The sequence below is a fragment of the Pangasianodon hypophthalmus genome, chromosome 20 (genome assembly GCF_027358585.1).
Source record: "Pangasianodon hypophthalmus isolate fPanHyp1 chromosome 20, fPanHyp1.pri, whole genome shotgun sequence".
Classification (NCBI taxonomy): domain Eukaryota; kingdom Metazoa; phylum Chordata; class Actinopteri; order Siluriformes; family Pangasiidae; genus Pangasianodon; species Pangasianodon hypophthalmus.
The window spans coordinates 11,004,201-11,025,989 of record NC_069729.1 but is presented as its reverse complement, the minus strand read 5'-3'; the positions used below and the strand labels follow the sequence as shown (position 1 = coordinate 11,025,989).

At 38.6% G+C, this 21,789-nt stretch overlaps 1 protein-coding gene across 5 annotated transcripts in view; it reads left to right on the top strand.

Annotated features, from left to right (window-relative positions):
* The window catches only part of foxj3 (forkhead box J3), a 95,513-nt gene that overhangs the window by 11,172 nt on the left and 62,552 nt on the right, over window positions 1–21,789 (top strand). Inside the window, exon 2 of one of the 5 annotated variants that reach the window (XM_034314127.2) lies at window positions 20,754–20,859. The exons of 3 other annotated variants lie outside the window; for them this stretch is intronic. The gene's annotated coding sequence lies outside the window, so the exon portion shown is untranslated. Of the gene's footprint in view, window positions 1–8,675; window positions 8,813–20,753; window positions 20,860–21,789 lie in introns of all 5 variants that reach the window. One more of the 5 variants, XM_026932569.3, reaches the window with a different exon arrangement.

Here is a 21,789-nt window from a genome sequence, read left to right as displayed (position 1 = left end):
CTAAAGAAATATTTGCCACTGAGGTTGGACAGTTTTTTTTTTTTTTTTTTTTTTTTAAGACCGTTACACTGGTTATCTAGCCTTAAAAAAGAAAAGCAATGGGTCCCTGAAAACAGGTCCAAAGCTTGGTACTGCAGTACTCAAATACTCCAGTTATCTTATTTAGCTAATCGTCTGAATTGTAAATTTTTTTTTTTATACTTCAGAAGCTTAAATTCAACTAGATTGCTAGATTGTTTGTAAATTGTTTGTTCATGCTGTATATCTTCATCTATTAATTATTTTACCTGTTTCCTTTTTTTCTTTCCTCTTTTTTTTTTTTGCCCCTCCCCATTATTAAAAACCAAACCTCCCCCTTAAACCAGTCAGATGTGTTTACCCACCCAGTTATGCCCCTCCCATCTGAAACTGCCTTGTGTGTTCAGTAATATGTTCAGAGTGTATGACTAATGCTAATTAGCATTCAGAGCCAGAAACACAACCATTATAGTTTACGCCTTGGCATTTAAAAAAAAAAATTATTACATGTTATAGCTCACTCTTACATGACACATTTTAAAACCAGATTTCATCATGACACAGCTTAATGCATCATGACAAATTTTTAATATAATTTTTTTCTTTCCTGATGGACTCACAAACATAAATAGCATCAACATCAGTTGGAATATTCAAATATTCAATTAATCATGCCTCGAGGCAGCTTTACTCTCCAGTGCAAGTTTAAACAGAAGTGGTAATGTGTTTTCAGTCTGCATAGACAAGTTTTGTTTGTTACACTTGCTTGTTGTCTTAATCCTTATGAGTTGCATGAGGTATAGAAAGTTTGATACCTGTTCAATGCAGCAGTGTCATAAAATGCTGTTTTATTATATAACATTTGATCATTTTGATTTAAATATGGCAACATTAATGTGATGTATTTTGCCTATAGGCGAATCACAATGTGTGAGTGAGACGTGTGCAGTGGCTCCAGCAGCATGTGCGAGCAAGGTGCAGACAAAGTGTTTACGTACTCAGCTTGTGGAAAAAGACGAGCTCAAAGAGAGGGATTTGGTCCTGTTTTTCTTATCTTGCTGATGAGGACGTGCAGCATAGAAAAACAATATGCTAGATGTGTTATAAATTCGTGCACTCCAAAACCGCCAACACAAGCAGCTAGGCAAGATGTCAGGCTGAAAAGCATCCCACCCTTGACTGCTATTTGACAGGTTAGACTAAAGGTTTTATTGAAAGTTTAAGTCAGGCATATGATTAACTGATTTTCCTGTGTATTGACTCATGAAGCATGTGACGGTTCTTGATTGCTATCACACATTACTCATCTAACTTTTACATAGGCTAATTTTTAATTAGAATGAAAAATATTAGTGTTAAAAACAAAGCTAGGTGTTAAACACGCAAAACAGCGTAACTTAGTGTTCGTTCTGTTTAATGGTGCAGTTTGGGGGTTGTACAGTATTGGGCTATATCTCTAACTGCTACAGTGAAGGGTGAGAAGAAAAATGAATTCTTGGATGCATCTCAAATTTCTCTTTAAATGATTCTGTGTTGATGAACCAAAAAAAATACAAAAAATACATATAGAATATATGTTTAGCTACAGGTCTTGACCAATTTAGTGAAAGGAAAAAGCATAGACTAGCAAGGGTGTTGTGTGTATGTTAGAAACTAGCGAAGCCAACTAATTTGAAGACGGACAAACTCAGACCGCCGCTATTATAGTGACTGTATGGCCACACTGTAGATTTTATTATTCGAAGGGACTAAAAGGACTGGACAAGAGGCATGCCATGTGCAAGCACAGTCGTACCAAGATATTGTATTTTGAGAATACAAAGAACAACTAAAATCACACGACACATTTCCACCTGGAGAAAAGACGCTTCTGCTATTTTTGCTCAGTGGAGATCACACAAGCAAGTTGAAGCTTTGCCACATAATTCAGAAAGGGCAAAGTGAAGTACCAGGTCAGTTGCAGGATACACCGCAGATGATTTGTGTCCCTTTGCTGCCCAGGCTTTTACACATGCTGGAGCAAGGTTACAGCATTAAAAGTAAAAAGAGGTCACACAGTTCTACAAAGTCGTTATGTGTAGAATTGAGAGGCATCAGAATTTTTTTATAATTGCATCTTCGCACCCTGAACTGAAATCACATTAAATTACAGGGGCCCAAAGAATTCCATCCCTGATAATTAACATTTTGTGTAAGTTTTGGGGAGAACTTGTGGCATTAACGCTCAGAGTACAGCGACCTTCCCCCTGAGTCATGATTAGTCACAGCTCTAACACATGACTTCAGAACATATTATTCATAAAAAAAAAAAAAAAAAAAAAATGGAAGAACCTGTAATTTTGTGCAAACAATCATAATGACTGTGTAATGGTGTTTCTTCCCCATTTTGATTTATTTAGGCTAGTTATTTTTGGCCAGTGTATCTTTTTGGTATTGATAATCACAATACTACATTAAAAGTCAAAATTTTGGTATTGTGAAAGCCCAAATCCTTCTGAAGTTGTTCTCTATGTGGTTTTGAATACAGCATGCACTGCCACTTTTTCATTACCACATTACCACTTTGATTAGGCATAACACATTTTACCGCAAACTTTCCCAGAATGCTCTGGGGATACACCGTAATACACTGTCACTGATCTTGGTTTGACAACTGGAATTTTTTTTGACTTCACTGCCTTTTCGTTGTCAGTAGGTAAAAACGAAGTTTGTCAGCAATATTAGTAGTTGGCTAACAGAATCAAAGCCAGTGTGGGAGGAGTGGTTTTCCACTTTAGTATTTGGTATTTTGTGTAATATTTATGTGTTAGTTTCAGTTTTAAACTGCTCATTTTCCAGTGTTGTAATACTTCTGTGATCAGTTTTGTCAGTTTGTTCCCTACTTTCAGTGACTGGTTTTGAAAGACCACAGCTGTCTGGTAAAATAGCAAAATATGTTTTGCTCTCTGTTATTTCAGCAAGAGACACATGCTTCTATTAAGTAGAGACTTGCGAGATGTGTACAGGATTTTGCTCAGTTTAAATAGGGATAATTAGGATTTCCTAATGCCATTTGATATCAATTTAATTACTTTAACTTTTTGAACACTTAGCTGCAAATACAACTCTAAGGAGATGCAGACTTAACTGACTAAAGGTTCAGTTATCATGCTGTGCACAGCGATTTCGTGCCATTTTATTTCCTCTGTTTATAGACGTTTAACCTCTGATTAGTAAACCTATTCACTTAGAGCTGAACTACTCAGTAATACTGAACAGACTAAAAATGGCTATCATGGTGAAAATGAAAGGCATTAATTTCTGATGGGGCAAAAATGTGTTAAAAAAAAACAAAAAACAAATCTAGATTCAAGTCAGTGTGTTGTCTGAAGTAGTATAGCTTTGTATGATCCGGCTAGCTTGGGGACAAGTTCACTCTACGCTGGTCTGAGTGTTTCTCACAGATGTGCAGGTACACCGCCCTTTAATAACTTATCCAGATATGCCTGTCAGTTTTATCAATTGAATCAATTTTATTGCTCCTAAAATATCACAGTCACAAAAACTGAGACTGTAGGCAGGTGTTGATCTGGGCAGTTTTAATTTGACAAAGCGTTTTATTGTTCTAAGTGTGGCAACTCGTGGGGGCTGATCACAGCTTTATAAATTCTGTTGTCTGTGCTTCAACTAAACCTAAAGGCATAAATGTTCTGTATAACACAGCCTGTGTCTGTTTTCACTCTTCCTGTGTTTAAATAGAAGGCAGTTGTTTGCTGTACTCGTGGAATTTAAAGTTTAATGAAGTGTTATTAACCAGCACTGCTTTAATAAACGCTTATCGCTTATCGCCGACATGGAAATTGGCTTTGTGTACACTAAGCTTATTTCTTCAAGCAAAACAAGTATATATACACATAAGTGTTAAGGAGTGCCAAAACCATGTACATTAGCTTTGCATTGAGACAAATAAATGAGTTGTTTTTGTAGTTTTTTCTATCACAAACTTCCCACTACTACCTGGAATTTAAAACTGTGCATTAATGGGGCCTGATTACAGACTGGTGATCTCTCACTAGTGTTGGGAAGATGAACGTGATTACTTTGCATTATTCATATAAAGTTGAAGACACTTGGCTTGTGATGGATTATGGAAAGAGATGTTGTGCACAACACGTTACATCCTACAGGAATTGTCCTGTTGGCTGTGGCTATGTCTGTGTATGTATGTGCATGCATGTGTTTGTGTGTCATTATAGTTGTTTGCACATTTTTTTAATCCCTTGTTAGAAAAGACAGATGTGGGCAGAGAAGTTCCGGTTTGCCATTTATACTTTGGTTTGAAAGAAATAATCAGTGAGTTGGAATTGGACATGATTGACAGTGTTTTTGTTCTCACTCCACATGACACTTTGAGTTTATGCACTTATAAGTCAGGCGAACACAATTTGAGACTTTTTTATTTGCATTTAACATGTAAACCTGTAGAGTAGCAAAGCACCATTAACTTAGATGCTCCATGTAACGAGTGTCTCCTACACACTTTGTAGCTTCCATTTCACAACACATCTGAAGGTCTTTGCTCATTTTATTACTTGCTAATTTGTTCTAAACTTTTCTTCTTGTGGGCTTTTCTGTGAGTGTGATTCAGAAAACCCCAGAATGCAGCCAAGAACGCACTCTGCAGAACTGGAGGAGCAGACCTCTAAAAAGTCATAACTGAAACTGAGCGATTAGTACCCCCAGCATGTTGACTCTCTCCCTCTCTGGCTATCTCCACCACCCCACCCCACCCTATATCTCACTTTTTTTTCTTTTTTTTTTCCTTAAAGTTCTGCATTCACAGGCAGCTCTTCATTTAACAATCACTTTGTGGAGGTTTCTGATGAATGCCTCATGTTACTCAAATGAGTCATATTTCCTTTGGACTGAGCCCTGCTGCCTGCATGCCGCATGGGGGGAGGGGCTGACTCATCCCGCCCGATTCTGCTGCTGTGACTAGTTGGTCACTTCAAGTGGCCCATGATGGTATTAAGAAAGCATTACTGCATTGGTAATGGGATGGGAGACATGTTGATCAGTGGAGCTTTAGAATGGCAGATGCCTGGGTGTCTGACACTGGGCTGGACCGGCTGAGTCATCCATCGTGAATAGACTGTTTGGAATCCCAGCCCTCGCAGTTACGCTGCCAGAGCCTGCGCTTGGACAGGAAGGTCAGCTCCCTGAACGAGGTTTTACCTGCACAGAATGAATAAACCCTGCACTAAAACTTTAATGCATGTAAATCTACCTCTCTTTGTTTTTTGCACCCAAATGCTAAATACGTTCTCCAAATACTACTTACATCACAGTATTGAACAGGTATTTAGTATTTTCATGACACAGATGTCTAAGTTAAAGAAAATAAATATTTTAAATGTAAAAAAAATTATTAACTAAAGTAATAGAAATATTTCCCTTTCTCAGTGAGCTGTAGTTAGTAAACCTCATGCCTTTCCGTTACCTGCTTTATTTGGTTTCTTGCCAGTATTAGTGAGTCACAGGAGGCTCAGTGACCTAGTTTTTTTTTAAGTCTTTTAACAGTGCCAGAGTTTTATTTCAAGAATGATACAGCAGATAAATAAGAGTCTGGGACTCATTTTGGATTGACAATACCAGCATGCTTATCACCGTAGGCATTCTATTGTTTAAGAGAAATGAAGTGAAAATGTTTCAGAGAGGGTTGTAATCGGTTTGTGGGAATGTGAGAAACAGTGGAAGCACACATTGTAACTGCGTGAATCATGTTTGTTAACTGCCGCGTCTGGAGTTATCCTGCCTTATCCAGATTTCTAGCTGTATTGCACATTTATGGTCATACTTATCAATCTTTTCTGCCCTACCAGAAAATAACATCTTGTGCTACTTAGCTTGTATGACAACTTGATGGGTTGAAAATGACTGAACATGGTCTCATGGTCTTACGAATATTTATTTTGCATTTATTTTGAATTGTCTGGTCAGAATTGATTAACTCCGGGCTTAAATTGCGGATAAGACATAGTTGCAAGGTGGTGTGCGGAACCAGTAAAAAGTTACTTTAGTTGTCTCGTTTGGTTGATATAAGCACTTGATAATATTCTCATGCTGTGACAGATTATCTGATAAATGCCAGTAATGTTGGATTGCAGTTAGTGATCTGTTATTTAATTAAGCCTAGTTAAGATTCTGTAGTAGTTGTTTGAAAAGGAATATTTTTCAATATTTTTTTGGTATTAATATACATTTTAAACAATCCAATTAATCGATTAATTAAAAACCAATCAGTTTATTAATAGATTATCTAAATAGTTGTTGCCTTACGTAATCATTTCAGCAATATTAATGTACAGTGAACACATTCTAAAAATTTTTGGGTTCCCCGTCTCAGTTGTGCATGAATAGGAATCATGAAATCCGTAGAGTGTGCTTGTGAGAGACTAAACTATGCTTGAGGGCTAACAGCTGAGGTGTTTGTAGTCTTTCACCTAAGTGGAGACAAATTAAAAGTGAATGTGACTCCTTACTCATTTTGATGCTCTCTTACAAGGCTATGAGCTGTGATGTGTTACTCTAATGACAGATTGTGAACAGACCAGGATGTGCAGGCATTTAGACTGCCGTGTATAAAACACATTTGATATTGGCTCTTTCTTGCCTTGATTAACCCTTTTCATTAACATGCAAAGAGAAAGTTACTCAGAAAAGCCAGGGTATTTTCATGGTTGTTTTAATAGCTGCTGATCCCTGTGGCAGCTCTGTAGCCATCTTTATTGCACAGCATTTGTTTTTATTTTGCTTTTACACAAATGCCACTTTACTGACATCACTGTATGTCACTGTATTTTCTTGCATGAATGCCATTATTTGATTCAGCTTGGTACATCATTATTTACTATTAGTTGCTTTAATGCCTTGTACCTGTTCGTATCCAAAAATGTTTTGTGATGAGGAAGCCCAGTTTTTCCGCTTGTTTTGCTCAGAAGTATAGACACATGAATATTATCCTAGTTATAGCCTATATTGTCACAACATGTATAATACACAAGAAAGTACTTCTTTTATTCATCCATTGCAGTGGGTGCTGTGTTGCAGTCTGCAGGCCTGGAACAAGCTGATGACTCACACCTCTGTTCAGGTAGAAGGCTATATCGGTTGAGACTGGCATGTTTATGGCCTTTGTAGTTCATGTCCATGGGGCAGGTCAAATCTTAACTAGACCATAATTGACTGTGGCTTAGATAGCCACACTGTATCAGACCATGGTTAATCTAGCTACGTGTAACATTTAGGAGCGCAGCTTACAGTCACTTAGCGTTATTAGTGCTGAAAACTGAAATGAAAAGAAACTAAGCCAGGAGAAACTGGCCAGCCTTGTGCAGAAGAAAACTTGTCATGCTTCAGCCTGGCAACTTTCTCGATTCAAGCCCAAAGAAAAGTGTCAATCACTCAATCCAAATGAATTGACATGCAAAATCTGGGACAGACAAATCATCACAAAAGGTGAAAAACCTTAAAAGGTTCTTCCCCTGGGTTCCTGGGTCTTCTCTACATGATGGGGTGAGTTGCCCTTCAGAAACATGCTGTGAGTCTTTTACATGTAAACTTAATGACACTCAACAGTGCCACTCCATGGCTTTAGGTTTTATTTTTGTCTGTTTTAACATAATACTTATACACTCAGTTCTTGTACTGAATTGAGATTTAACTGCAGTCAGCAGAAGCAACCGGCTGAGTGTTTCTCCCACTCAGATCCAGCCGCACCATTTCTGGGTAGCATGGTGACCAGCTGATCAGATTATGATGCTGTCAAGTTGCCCACATCATGTTTCTGTCTAATGTAAATTTGGAGTAATGTTAGCTAGCTGGCCAATTTGTTTGTGTTTTTTCCCAGATGTTCACCAAATAGTAATAAAATAGCAAGGTAAACGTCTGGAGTGACCTTTACTTGTGGCTCCCCCATTTTCTTTTACTGGCCAAAGAGACCACAGTCCTGCTTTCTTGTTTGCTATTGGCTCAGAAGACAGAGGAATTCACAGGTCAAAGTTCACATAAAATTGTTGTGAAATGAAACTGACATTTTTTCACATCTTGGATCATTACCCCTTCAGTAAATTTGTTTTTTTATTTGTGTTGCATTTTATTCAATGATCTCTACTTTATCTGAAGCAGAAAAGGGTACCATAAATGTTGGCACCTTTGCTCTATGATGTCTTTATTGCCTCCTACATGCACCTGGACATTCTCAGACTCCTGTGATGTCAGGTTGGATAGCTGCCTGACATGCCTTACTCCCGTGTTTTTACTGGCAGGTCTGCTGGCATGCTCTAGAAAGCCATTAGAAGAGTTTGTTGTGGACTAGGTCACAGTAGCACAGCAAGTTTCTGGTATGCATTACAGAATCAAGTGAATATAGAAACACATTTGTGTGTAATAAATGTTAAATGCATTGCTGGTGCTCATTGGTGGTGTTCCCTTGTTCTCTTATTTCTCTTGTGGCCAGTGGTAATTGTTAAATGCGCTATACAAATAAAATTTAATTGAATAATCATATTTTCATAATGGAATATAACAGAAATGTCTTGCATGATGTGTTTTTAAACTACTTTGTCTTTCAGTTTTCTCTTCTTTTTAAAATCTAGCTTGTTCTTCTCCTTTTGAAGCGCTACAAGCTTGGATAGTGATCAGTACTAATATAAGGCTCCTGCTGGACGATAATGGCAGGTCAGCAGTTTGCACCAGCGATCCTGTGTTCTGAATGAGTCATGCTGCCTGCCACATGATGTGTGACTTCTGCCAAGTGAGTCATCCCAAATAAGAGCATTTCATAAAGCAATGCTTAGAATGCTGTGACAGAACCAAGAGATATATATATATATTTCTGCATTTTATCGTTGGCCTTAGGTTGATATTGAAATACTGTATTTGTGATGCAGTTTGCAATTCTGATGCTAATTTCTGCTTGATTGTGTTGAGTGATGTTTCCATGGGTAGTGACTGTGTGCTGCACATGGCTATCATAGAGACAGTGGTGTTTAGTAGGAGAAAGTTTTTCAACAATTGTCAGTGTAAGTTATTCAGAGTTAGGGGGTGTGGTCAGCAACCAACTCTGCTAGTGTTAGTTAAAGAGAAGATAATGACACTTCAACTGAGGAAGCATGTGGTATTAGCATGGAAGTTGAAGTTTTGGAACTGAGTATACAGATGAGGAGGTGAGAGAGCTGAACAGAATAAAGGATAAAATAGTTTCTGATCCCTTTAGGTAGAGGTGAAGCCAAGGAATAATTCCCACTAGCACCAATATCAGTGTGTCGTAAATTAACTCAGCTAAAATGTTTATTGTAAAATAAATCTTGGGTACTGTTGAATATCACAAAATGAATTATAAATATTGACATATAAGTCTTTCACTGTGACGTCAGCTCAGTTAAAGTTGGATGATTGCCAAGTTTCTTTTGGTTATTTTTTCCTCAGCTCCTAATTTCTCTGCTTTTAGGACTATGTACAATTAACATTTAATATTTAATTGAGTGGCTCATGCTGAATATGTATAACTAGGGGTAAAGAAAAATCTAAATGTGACATTTAAAGCATCCATAAGCGATGCTGGTGATGCTTCAGTTACACACTTGATTCTAGATCAAGAAACCTGATAGCAAACTGTACCAGAACCTGCCAAAGAAAAAATAAAAGTTAAGCAGAAGGAAACAAGCTCGGCAAGGTCTCTCTCTCTCTCAGGTCTCTCCTGCCCACTAGGCTGTTCCAAATCCAGAACTGTAGTTAAACATCAGCTATCTGTCATTGCTTTCATAAGATATATGAACACCAGCACCATGTTTATCTCTGACTTTATTATGTTAGCACTTCCTTTTCATGTATAGCTTACTCTTGTATGGTCTGGCAGTGCACATGAAATAGGATTGATAGAAATGACTGTCTTCTTGAGAAGTTTCCTAATTCGCTGTACAGCTAGATCATGTTTCTATTTTTACACATTGCAGAAACCATGGCGATCAAAGACACGTTTTGTACCAAAGCATGTAGTTTAACTAACAGTACGTAAAGGTGTTGTTTCAGGAGTGGACAAATCACTTCCCTGTCCACCCTGGACGAGCAGATCACATGTTCGGGCATTGCTTTCTAATTTGTAGGCTCAGCAGGTGTGTCATACAGCGTGTCAGGTTTTTTTTTATTCTCTTTATAAAGTTCTCACCACATCTCTTAGTTGAAATGTTAGCCAAGGACTTCCTGTTGTCTTGTGTGCAAAAATGACATGCATCGAAAACATTAGGGATAAATTCACACATTTACAATTTATTTTGGTTTAATTTAATTTGAATGTATTTGTTTCTGTAAAGCTGCTTTGTGACAGTGTCCATTGTTAAGTGCTATACATATAAAATTTAATTGAATTATCAGGTGAGGAGGACCATCACTACACAGACTTGTCTTCTCCCCAGGAATTTGAGTATGTATTCAATTTCTGTGTCTAGTATTTTTCTTTTATCCATTCAGCTGTATGAATGCTACAAACTAGCTAACTATTTAGTCATTCTTTTTGGGAGATATTAAGTTAGCTACCACATTCAGGCGTATTAAACAGGCTTATTTCTGAGTAAGCAAAATATGGGGTTGGTCAGTTACACTGGATTACAATTACTTGCTTGCTCCTGAATTTATGATTCCGTACATGCCTGTGGATAAGAACAGCTTTAAGAAGGTTGTGTTGAACTCCGGAAGTGTGAGATTTGGACTCAAGGCAGCAGAGGTAAAGATGTCACGTTTCATTGAAAATAGTTAGTATATAATATATATATATATATGAGTGACTTGAGATGTTATTATTGTTCTAGATCTTCATGCAGGGCCATTAAATTAGATTTTTTTTTTTTTTTTTCCTTCTCTGCTCATGCTGGTGTTGTAGACATGTACACTGTGCTGGGGTTTGGGGTGTGTTTAGGACTTTTAATCGGAGAGATTTGTCAGAAGGATGATTGTGGGGTGTGATGGCAAATCCCCTGAGACTCACATCAGCTATTAATTAAGTGACGGGATTTCTTCTCTGTGTGTGTTGTGATGATACAGTGTTCAAGGGAAAGCTGCTCGTAGTATGAGTGTTTGTGGATCTTAAAGGAAATCAGAGCTAGTGTGGATCTGCTTAGATAAATTGTTTTGAAGCTTTAAGACCGGTTTATACTTCTGTGTTGAAACATGTCATCGTGTATCATTTGACTCATTTGAGAATATTTTTTAGAAGAGTGGTGTTCATCCCTGTAGACACTTCCAGAGACTTTATGACAAGATGCACTGAAGTTGTGCTGGTGGCTCCGGACAAGACACTGTGTTGTTTTTTTCTTTAATTGCTTACCTGTCTGTATGTTACAAGTTGTCTTATAGTGTGAAAAATACATTATGTTATGCTTGAAATAACTGCAGTTTGGTCTTTAATTTTACTACTTTTTTAGTAAAGAGCAGATATCTTGTTTTTTTTAATTTAATAAGCAGTGTCTCTATTAATTCAAACAAGACAAACTTGTTAAATTGAAGATGTTCTTATAGGCTGACTAAATGATGTTCCCAATGAAAGCTGCATCAGACTATATTCACAGTCAGTAATACTCCAAGGATTTAAGACACAGTCTGATGAGTTTCCTATTGATTCGCTGTAAATCCTCACATTGAGTAGTGTGGCTTTTTTTTTTTTTCTTCCACGCTACATCTTTACTTGGTTCTTTACTAAGTTGTGAAGACATGTTCAGATATTCAGCATTGATGTCATCTGATGTAGTGAGAGGAAATGAGTCAATGTTACTGCATCCTGCCCTAACAGTATCCTGTTGATATAAGTTGACATGAGTGAATGATGTGTCAACCTACAGTTAGGCTACTGCTTGTATGCGCATATGTGCTTTATTTCAAGGATTAATGGATGTGTGACAGAACAGCTTTAAACTTTATTATGTTTCCAGCTCAGTAGTCCAGTCTCTGACTGGAGTCCTCCCTCGTGTTAAAGTCTTAATGGATCTATCTAGAAGCAGAGTTGTCTCCTGCGCAACGTTTTCACATTTCTGCTTGGCTGTGGGCTCACACCAGAGTTCCTCTTTCAGCCTGCCTTCACTCTTTTCACTCGTGCTACAGATGAGCCAGGAGCTCTAAGTTAACCCTTCAGCCTATGCATAACACAACCTTATCTTGGAGCCGTTTGGTCAGCATGGTGCAGAACTAGAGGACAAGCACTCCTTATTCTATGGAACAGTTTATGGCCAGATGAGGAAAAGTTCTTTCAGGGAACTTAAACTTTAACATGCTCTTTAATATTCAAATATTCAGCATTAGCCACTTTTAGGCCAGTTTCAACCCACATGCCATTTGTGTAACAATCAGTAACGTTTGTACTGGATGGGTTTTTAGATGCCTGTTTCTATCTGTCACTGGTTCGTTTGCTACTTCTGAAAAAAAAAGCCTGCCAAGAATGTGGTTCCGATATATGTACAGTCCCTGCCGAAAGTATTGGAACAGCAAGGCCAGTTCTATTTATTTATTTATTTATTTATTTTTAAGACTGCTTGTTTAAACAATTAATAGGTCTGAATGTGTACTCTTGGTTTGAGTCCTGGTTTTTCGCCTGGGAAGGCTACTTTTGTTGTTAAAAAGGATATACCAACATGAAGACCAGAGAGTGGTCTGTGGGAGAAAAGCAAGTCATTTTGAAGCTGAGAAAAGAGGAGAAATCTATCAGAGCATTGTATCAGCATTGGGCATAGCCAATACAATTCAACACAGTTCTCACTAATCTTTATTGTTACTCTTGATGGTAGCAGCAGAATGAATTCAAGTCAGTATGCCAATTTACAGAGAAATGCATCTGACCTAATTGGGAGGAACTTCATCATGCAGCAAGACAATGACCCAAAACACACTGCCAACACAAAAAGGACTTCATCAGAGTTAAAAAGTGGAAGGTTTTGTACTGGCCAAGTCGAGCAGCAGGCCTTAACCCAATTGAGCATACATTTCACCTCCTGAAGAGGAGACAGAAGGGACAAACCCCCAAAAGCAAGCAACTGAAAGAAGCCTGGAGAAGCATCGCAAAAGAAGAATGCAACAGTTTGGTGATGTGAGTGGATTGCTGCTTTGATGCAGTTATTGAAAGCAAGGGAAATCCAACTAATTTGGATACATTAATTTATTTTGACTATCTGTTCCAGTACTTTTGCTCACCAAAAAATTGGGTGGTCTGCCACCGAAGGTGCCAGGTTCTAAGTTGTTTAACATATGTAAATATCAGGAAATGAAATCTGAAATTCTGATCATTTCATATTCATCTTTTGATCTCAAACTCAAACATCAGTGTATAGCAAAAACAAAAGAATTGGCCTTGCTGTTCAACTCTTTCAGAGGAGACTGTATATAATAGCACAAAAAAAAATAAACATAAATCTGTAGTGAAATTCACTTCAGTCTAGTAAGTAATTACAATGCAATGCACATACATGTATTCATTTATAAGCATTATCAAAGGCAAAGTTTATTTTTTGTTGCTTCTCTCAAGGCCACTGATACTCTTGTCCAGAAGAAAATTGATTGAAGGTTGTTGCCAGAGCTTGAAAAATCACAGGCTTAATGAAGTTGCTATAAATCCTCAAATGCATCAAGATGCCTCTTTACCAAATTTCCCTTTAAAAAGGACTATACAAAGGCTTGCCTGACCTCAGTGCACTGAAATAGACTGTGGTGAACTAGCTAAACATCTACCTTGAGTGATGAGGATAGAGCCGCATAGACCCAGACCAGAGTTTCCACTAAGAAATTTTGGTGCTGGCCAACGTGTCCTGGAATAATAAAGTTTACTGGACAAACTGGAAAAAATCTGGCCATCTCATCTCAGTGTTTATTTTGCATTGTAACATTTTTGCCTGATGAGCAGAACATTTTTTTTCTCTCCATCGACGGTCTCCTATCATAGCCATGGAAATCTCTTTCCATTCGGGTCTTAATGGACTAGAGTTCTTCTTCTTTGCAGGTGAAGCAACGCTATCAGACGGCTCAGGGTCTACATCGTGCTCCTCATCCTGCCATTTACTAACTGGCTGGTTAGGATTTCAGAAATGACTGAGACTTATTTGCTTAGGCGTATTTGGTTGTTGCGCTATTGCATGCTACCTTGTCTTGTAATGTTTTAGCTATGTTCCATGCACGCGCACACGTACAAACTACGCAAGTATCAAGGATGTAATAGCGAGTCAATCAGAGTACATGTTACAGGAGAAACGTGGAAAAAAAAACTTGTGCAGACGGAGACCTTATTTAGGTGTGCAATTGCAAATGTGCTTTGTCTAAAGTATGTCTGCTTTGTATTAATATTTTTACATTTTACATGTGTCAGACAATTTTAGATTTTATCGGACATCGGGAATGTTTAACGGTCAAATACCGGTATTTACTGGCTAATGGAAAATCTGGCCCAGACATTGAGGCTATAATGGTTTGGCAAGCATCAGGGTCATTGTGAAAATGTTTGTTGATTAACCTAAAAAAAATATACAGATGTGCGTGCAGTCCTTATATGACGTCCGTTCGGCTAAACAGAACGCTTTATTTGCCTGCTTTGAGTTTAACCTTCAGCCCCGAATGATAAGACTAATGCTCTCTGGAATCTATCAGTGGAATAATCTTGAAAAATGTTAGTGGAATTTATGGCCAGGTGTGACCAAATTACATAACCTAGAAGCTCAAGTCAAATTCCTCAGTCAGTGGCTCAGAACTTAGATACCTGTAGTCAGTGATTCCTCATAATTCTCAGTATACAGAAAATAAATAGAACAGTTGAACTTATTTTATTACATAAACACCCTGTGTCTGCCCACACCTGCAGTGACTAAGGTGTAATTTCTGGACTTTTATCCTTAATCCTTTCTTTTAGTGTTTGCAGTTTTGCCGTCAGAGCTGCGTGTAGGTGGTCATGCTTTAAATGCCTCAGTGCTACAGCTTTTAAATCATTCATCTTTATGCCATATAATTATTAGCGAGTGGCTGGTGTTCCCCTTCTGAGTCACCATGTTTCAGTTCTTCATTTCCTCAGATTAGCTCTGTGACTCATTACACACTGTGCTCACAACTTTAAAATCCTTAAATCTATATGAACTTTCCCTTTGTAAATATGGCGTAAACTTCTGTATCTCACCAAGCTTTTGTTTAAGGCTTTAGTGGTTGTTGCCTTTTTTTTTTTTTTCTTTTTTTTTTCTCTCCTTTCCCTCCTCCTGGAGTTATTTGCCATTTGCCTGAATCTTTTTGTTAGGAAATAGCATAACTCTGTAAAAACAAAGCTGCAGTATAGTAAAGAACAGCTATTATTCTGTATCACTGTTGTCTACACTAGATGTCTGTTCACGTATGTGTGAGTGTGCTGTTATAAATGGCCCATGTGAGTCTGTACTTGGTCGAATGTAATGAATTAGCAGAAGGAAAATGCCATCAGAGGGTTAAAGGTAAAAAAAAAAATGCTCAAAACTGCCAGAGGATTCAGAACAAGGAGGATGTGAAGCAGCAACATTCAGCTCTAGTAGACAGTAAACGCTTTAATATTTTGATAGTTACTTCACAAAGATTGGGTATTGATTAAAAAACAAAATGGTCTTAATTATCATCCAAGTGTTAATGGCATTCTAAGTCTGGACTGTGTGAGGAGAAACCCAAAATTATTACACCGGAGTCACTGTATAATGAATTTATTTTTCCCTTTTTTCATTGTTAACCACCAAAAATAGTTCAATTTTCTATAGTAAACATTCAAATGGCCTTCTCATCTAGAAATCATCAATCATCAAATGGCATTCTCATCAGAAATCTAGTTCCTGTTAATATTATGTTGAGCACTTTAATATATATTTAATATAATTTATGAGGAATACTCAGTCACATAACTTTTGGACCAGAAGTTTTCTTAACATGTATGTAATTTGGATGACATGAGTTTGGTATGGTTTTGTGCAATATGTAAACTTCTGCTCTTTGTAATCCATTTCCAGCTTCTTTCTTAGAAGTCTATATGTGGTGCAAAATGCAATGCACATGTGACTGCAGGACTGACAGTGCCTTTGGGTTCAGGCTGGCTCTGCGGCAGCACTGAGGCCCGCTGCTTCCTGCAAAGCATATCAAAACCAGAGAAAAGCTGAGTATTTAATTGTTGTCTAGGAAAAAAACCCCCAAAAAAAACAGGAATTCTGATGAGAAAAGAGCTTTCAAGAATGCCAGGACAAATGATTCTTTTGCCAAAGCCTTAAGTGCTTTATTTGTGATTCAGCAGCAGCAGGCTGTGGTGAGTGACTGCCAGGCTGGCACTGATCTGCACATCTCAGGGGGGAATATGTGTTAATGTGGAGGCCTCAGGCGAATGGAGCAGTGTAATTGGGTTCGCATGGTTGGTGTCAGGGTTGCACTGCTGCTCCACACACAAAGGGTACCTCCTAGCCAAGCTGCTGGGGGACATGAAGACAATCCCGCTCCTGATGAGTGTGCTAATTCACTGGAAAGGCCTTATTGAATTACTGGAATGCTGAGCATTGACGGTGTAAGGGCCTCTGGAATGCACGATTGCCGAAGGCATTGTGTTTGTCAGCATGTGCTGCTATTTGCCACCCAGCTATGAAAGAGACTGCAAGTGGTGGCCAACTGCTGAGAAAATCTCTCTAATATCCCCAAATGGCATAATTACTCTTGCATATATTCAAATGCCTTTTTCCCTTTCCAGTAATTATTTGAATGTATCTGCACTGGAGGTTACAAAGTCCATTGTCTCTGCTTTTAACCCCATACCACATCATGTGCTGATTGACCTATAAGGCTTTTTACTCCATGTGACTGCTATGAAGTTATATGTATTTCAGTTATGAAGGATAAAATCATCCATAGTACCATTTTTATTATTACTATTATCCAACATGCCGTTTTATTCACAACATAAGGCATGTAAGTCTTTGTGATTAGCAGCAATTTGCTGTTCATTTCGCTCAAACGCATTTGGCTTTCTCATGAACCTGCCATTTACCTGGTGTCACATTTATGATCAGCCACCTGCATGAACATGTTGCTCTATCTCATCACAGCCTTAGTGGTACTTTGCTGTGATTGGCAGATTAATTATGCAGTACATGCACAGAGGGGTCCCTGTAGACTGTTGTGGTGGGAATTGGTCCCCCTGGCAGCCAACAACAGTGTGCGCTGAGGACACACCACCCGAGCTGTCAGGCCTTATTACTGCAACACATCTCCTCCCACAGTTGACAAGAAACCTCCCCACGAGTCAGATCTGCCAGTCTGAAGCTGAATTCTCCACTAAAGAAGCCCAGTCTCTCACACACCTGAGATCCTCGCTGGCCTTAGAATAGACCAAGTTGTGAGTTCTGGTCTGCTGGAGGCAGTAATAAGCCAAACAGTGTGCTTGGCAGCAATGTGAACAGAACAGTAATGATGTCCAAACGCAAGTAACGGATTGGTTATTAATGTTCTCTCTTCCTAGTGAGGTTTCAGCAGAACCATTAAGCCTTTAATGTAGAAGGAAGACTGACACTGTAAGTCACTGTTTTTTAGCATCCTCTGAAAACAAGTTGTAGGATGGCTCTAGCAGACAGTTACGGTGCTCCAATTCTCAAAAACACAAAAGTAAGCCGTTGCTATTTTTGTATTTTTCATTTTTTAAAATAACTTGTTAAGCCTTGTGCCTCGGGGCTGGAAAAAGTGAGGAATATCCCATTGACTTCAGAGCAGGTGAGAGGCTTTCCCACCCCTCCCTGTTTTTCCCTCCTGCAATCACTAAGACAACATCAGGCCTTGCCACACTCTGTACTAACGCTGTTGATATGGAAGCTATGGCCCAAGTTTTGGTTAGGAGTGGAGATGTCAAGGCCTTGTTACTAGGTTACATCACTGTTTTTGTTGTGAGGCGGCATGCCAGATCTTCAGGCTGTGTGGAGGGATCTCACAAAGTGCAGTTCCCCTCTGCCTAAGCCAAATTACTATTCTCCAACAGGCCTGTTCCACCACACACGACTGCTTGCTAATGCGTGCGCGCACACACACACACACACACACACACACATTCCAACTCTGGTTTACTCGTACTGTTACTATCTGCAGATTAATATGTTGATTGTTTTTTGTCATTTGAAATTATTGAGATCTCTGAAAATCAGAAACTGTGTGAAACATTTGTTCATGCTTTTCCGCTTTTTGTTTTCTTTTACTGTTAAAATCTACATCATGAGGAAATAATAGACACTTCTTTGTCATTTAGATGCTTTGTCACTTGATGGCATTTTTTTTGCTTTCCTAATGATGTGCTAATGGTGGCTATTTTGTGTAGTAGCAGTAAAGACGTTTCATCACTTATTTGATGAGCTTCATTTGTCTTTGCTTTACTTGGCTGTAGGATAGATTGAATGATGCAAGCTTCCAAAGATAATAAGAATCAGTCTGCAGTGAATTTGATTTCAGTTTTGTGTGTGTTCATGTTTATGTTCATTCCTGTCTGCTTATTTTAACAACCAGTTCTGACTCCTGTCCTTGGATTGTTTTTGTTTGGAATTGTTGGTTATGGAGCTGATGTACTTCTCTGTTTGCCTTTCAGAATGCAACATGCATGACTTTTATTTAATTACAAATGTTCAAGGACCTACTTTGTAAATGTAGAGGTCCTCATTCTGAATTGATGAAGCCTTTAGAAAGATTGGCAAATGTTTTTGACATTGACACCATATAGTAGTAGTAGTACTGTTAATGAAAAACACCTTTTAAATTATTCCTGTTAGACTAAGTAGACCAGCTTCTCTGGCAGCTCAAGTCCTCAGCTGCCAGAGAAACAATAAACTTGACATTAGTTTCAGTGCATCAGGTGCATCATGTGTTACACTTTTCGAACTGATGAACTTTCGTATTTAAATTACTTTAAACTTTGACAAAATCTGGAGCACAAATTTAAGCCGACCTTCAAGTGCAGCAGATCCAGTAGGAGAAATTTTCACCGTAGCACTCACGTGGTACGATGTAATTATAGGTAGCTACCTTGCTAGCAACAAACTATGTGTAATTTGTAAAAACCACATATGTACAAAAATTATTTATACATTGTACTGATACACAATATATATAATATATGTGTACCAATTAAAGGAATGTTATCTGATTTGTACAGAATTATGACGTGTTTATGACAGCAAAAAAACACTAGGCCAGTGTAAAAACAGCTGAGTTAGTTCTTGTTTGAGTTTGTCTGTTTTCCATTGACATGTTAAGTAGCAAATGTTCTCAATGTTCTCCTTAAACTTAATGGCAATAGCCTATTGTATTGTTTAATTGTGTCTTTTTTTTAAATTAAATAAGCTATTCAAGTATTTATCATTTGGAAGCACCCATCAGTATTTTAATCACGATGGATTTGTATTAGAATTCGCAAGATATTTGTATTTATATCACATACTATATGGCCAAAAGTATGTGGACACCTGACAGTCACACCTATGTGTGTCGTGACACGGCCACAAGATCACTAGTGAGGTTAGGTACTGATGTCAGATGAGGAGGCCTGGGGTGCAGTCGGTGTTCCAGTTCATCCCAAAGGTGTTCAGTGGGGTTGAGGTCAGGGCTCTGTGCAGGCCACTTGAGTTCTTCCACACCAACCTTGGCAAATCATGTCTTCATGGACCTCGGTTTGTGCACAGGGCATTGTCATACTAGAACAGGTTTGGGCCGCTTAGTTTCATCTTAATGCTACAGCATACAGAGACATTCTATACAATTGTGCGCTTCCAACTTTGTGGCAGCAGTTTGGGGAAGGCCCACATATGAGTGTTATGGTCAGGTGTCCACATACATTTTGGCCATATAGTGTACGTCAAACATCATTATGTCCCAACTTTAGGCACAAAGTATCTCTGACTACAAGGATTCAGGAGTGATGAAGTTTTAGCTTTTTTTGTTTGTTTGTTGGTAAAGCATTTGTTTTCTAGTTTGGCAAGAAGCTAGTGAATGATAGTCATGTCATTTATCCTTTTTGTAAAATTTGTCATTGCATATTTTACCTAATGAAATAACGATAGCTGATTAGTGGATGTCTTTTAGTGACTAGTCATTATAAAACATTCATTGTATTTTACTTCTATACTGTGTCCCTGCAGCATACAAACATACTAAATAGTATTTCCATGCACAATTGGTGTCTTCACTACGTAGACATAGTAGTTGAATTCATATTGAATGGGTTTTGTATATTAGAACAGGTACATCATAGTAAGGTTTTTTTGGCAATCAGTGCTTTGCAAAGGTTCTCCTTGCAATAAACATACTGTCTTTTGCAGTGATATAATACACCAGCAAGAATCATAAAGAACAACATGATGGGCAATTAACATTATTGCCTGATCTTAAACTGTGGTCTACTTCGTGGCCATGGACAAAGGCTTGTAGTATTTAAAAAAAAAAAAAAAAAAAACAGTGTGGTGTGTGCAGTGAATCAAAGCACTTCCATGTGTCTGCTCCCGAGGGTGTGCTGGCTTCAATGGGCTGGACCGGCTGACCTCTGTGTTGGAGCAGAGCAGCTGCCAGGCTTCTCACTGTCCTGTGCCAGCAGGTTCATGCCCCCCAGTGCCCCGCTTTACTCCCTGGGTTTAGGCTAATAAGGGGCGATGCTGGTTGTGTTTTAATGTCTGCCTCTGCTGAGGTGCACTAATTAAAATGATTTTCCACAGCATCTGGACCATTTACACAAGGTCAAAACAGCAGCAGCCTCGTTGGAAGAGGGTGAGGTTTGAGCCATGATCTCTGGCTTTTGGCCGGCGTAGCAAGCGAGGGGAGGTATGTGTGGTTTAAGGTTAAGATTTTATGTTAGATACATGTAGTAAGAAATTTCAAGGATTGTAGTAGTTTGTTTTGTTTTGTTCTGCTTGGAGGATTGTCCAAATAATGGCCATGTACAAATAATTCAGAAACCTTAGAAAGATAATATGATTCAATCTGCAGTGAATTTGAGTTTAGTTTCGATTTGAAAGTGTTAGAGATTTGAACACATCATCTACAAAATCTGGTCTTAAACCCAAGGGTTGTGAGTCACTTTTATGAAAAATCTCAGGTATTATGAATACTTCATTAATTATGAAAATGTGTGTCATACCGACCAATAGATTTTAGAAGCTTCCCTCTATTTCACAAGCATTTGTGAAGAAATTTCATGTCAGTGTGTGTCTCGGGTCTCCTGAGGCTCTCAAGGTATTTTTTCTGCCAGAATTTTTGGAATATTATGTGGGATAATCCCTCTCATTGGTTCCTTTTTCTAGCCATGTTGTCTGAGCGATTAAAAATTTCTAGCAAGTGGGGTTTCGCTCTGGTCATGTGGCTGTGCACTTTTGCCTGAAGTGGGGCCCCCGTGCTCGTTCCCTTCTATTTTAGGAGCAGTGAGGGCATGGTGCCTAAAACACAAGGTTGTTTGTGGGTGTAGGGTGCAGCCACAAGCTGGCACAAGGCACGCTGACAATTCTGTGCCTTGTTTACAACTCAGACTGGGTGGAGCAAGGGAAGGGAAAGCGGAGAAGAGAGGGTTACTACCCTTAGGCCCACAGGAGAATCGGAATTCCTTGTGAACCATTCCTCCATTTGGCTGGCAGTTGTGAAAACAATTCCACAGCATTGCTACGCTGACTCACTCTGCTGTAATCTGAGCCACTGTGTGTAGGACAGAGGTAGGAGGTGGGCCAGACAGCCTGGTCAGCACGCGCTACAGACCGATGT